Source organism: Papilio xuthus, unplaced genomic scaffold (assembly GCF_000836235.2).
Source record: "Papilio xuthus unplaced genomic scaffold, Pxut_1.1 DF825928.1, whole genome shotgun sequence".
In the NCBI taxonomy this organism is placed as follows: domain Eukaryota; kingdom Metazoa; phylum Arthropoda; class Insecta; order Lepidoptera; family Papilionidae; genus Papilio; species Papilio xuthus.
In genome coordinates, this window is record NW_013532721.1 from 1,350,343 (window position 1) to 1,352,636 (window position 2,294).

Consider the following 2,294-nt stretch of genomic DNA (forward strand, 5'->3'; position numbering starts at 1 on the left):
AATCTAAAGTAGTTATAGTAGTGTGTTAACAAACAAAAATATCTGTTCCTGTTTGTTTGTAATATTGCTGTTGTAAATTACAAACCTTCCGTGTTACAAATGGTACGTGTCATCGTTAAAGTGTTATACTTCTGACAGTTACAACGTGATTAAGGGTGAGTGGTTAAAGGTTTAAAGGCACTTTCCTCTTTGCCTTGTTGTTATAATTGCGTAGGGATTAGTGAAAGTTAAACAAGAAGTGCTTTCGTGTATCATAGAATGGATTTTGTTTTTATTTCATGAATACGTATTATGGTTTTGTATCGCAGTTTATATTTTTGTATAAATATATATTGAACAAGAAGTAGTAACAATTATACACTTAATTATTTCTCTGATATTTTTTGCCACACTAACGCAGTTTTCATTTGACAATTTTTAACAAATTTTTACAGTTTTTTTTTATTAGGAAAAACTGTTTACACAATAGTGTTATGAAAATATTAGTGTACTTCATAACGTAATTTAATGTACATATTTTTTTAATATAAAGTTTGCTTATCAGCGGCATCTATGGCAGCGGTTTCTTTTTTTTAGGGTTCCGTACCTCATAGAAAAAAACGGAACCCTTATAGGATCACTTTGTTGTCCATCCGTTTGTCTGTCAAGACCCTTTTTTGACTACGGAACTCTTTTAAGAAATGGAGTATTCGATTGAACTCTAGAAACGAGGTTTAATCCTTGTAAAGCTTAGAATAATTATGAAACCACGATTTGTTTTTAACATGCTGTATATTCACATTATTAAAATTTGACATATTTTACCTCTGGAATCTTTTTTGGAAAAGTGAAAAGCCTCAGGGCTCTAGTAAACTTAAAATAAAGCTGATCAATTTGATCCAACAACAGAACCAAGAACTTGGTTAAACCATTTTAGAGGATAACATGAATTTATTAATATAAATGCATAACATTTCATCCCTCAAGTGTCCGGATCATAAGCTTGTTAAGTATCCTCAAAGGGAATATGCAAATCACTTCATTAGACAGTAGTGTTGTTGTAAACATATCTTGTTAATGTTCCCCCGGCGATTGTTCTTAGCGGCAAGTGTTGTCTAACTTAAATCCTTCAGCTAACTTAACAAAACAAAATGCTTACATATCTCTAGAAGGCTCTCTCATAACAATCAGGACCGATTTTAGCATTTTTTGGGCTTTGAGCAAGATTTTTGCGCCCCTTTATTATGCTGTCCCGGGGAAATCTGTCAAAGGTCTATCTATATTTAGGGGCATATTATCTTCAGTATGATAAAAAATATTTATTATTTCTTTGAATAACACAAAATTGATAAATAAAATAATTAATTAACGTCAAGATTTAATAAACAAGGCTATCCATGTAAATGTCATAATGCCGTTAGAAAATATTAAGGCGACAAATGTTTGTTGGAGGATTTGATCATTTTCATACAATATTATATTAATTACTAAATTATATTTATTAATACAGCGTTATAGTACAGAAAGCTCTGAACCCGATTATCAAATTACTTATACAGGGTGTCCCAAAAGGTTACGTACGTTTTTAAGTTTTTAAAAAATGCCATTTATTTTTTTTAATACCCAGAGGGGAATTTTTATTTAATTTTTCTGGTGACCCTTGTGACCACCCCTATCATTCCCCTTCCTATGTACGTAACCTTTTGGGACACCCTGTATAACTGAATTATAAAAAGAAGAAAAGTTTGGTTTTGGAATTACCAGGTTTCCATTTCCATTCCATTAGGTACATAGACCATTAGTTCAATGGTTTAATGTTTAACATTCAAATTAGTTTATTCTTCCCTATAAGTGAAAAAAGTATTTTATTTCACTTAAACATTAATGAACAATATAGTACTTTTAGTATTTTGTATTTCAACAAGCCGAAGGAATACAATTAGTGTTTTATTAAGCTATGTTCTTAATATTTCCAAAGGATTTTGTTTCGTGTAATCGTTTTCAATAAATTATCCGGTGATAGGAGTGGAGGGTTGTTGATATCGGCACAAAATGCTCGCTGTCACCTCGGACTGATTTATCTTGAGCTCATTTTGTTCTTTCCTTTCTTTCAGATAATTGAACTCACATTTTTAGCTGGTCCTATAAAATAAATTATAGATGTCCAAATGTGAAAAAGCTTTCCTAATAGAAAAAGAAAATTGTGTAAAAGATAAATATTATAATTAAAAATTAATATCTGAACCAAGTTAAAAGAGAAAATGTATGAACATTGAATGCAGCTATGCAGAGAAGCTAGTTTGAAGGATAAAAAA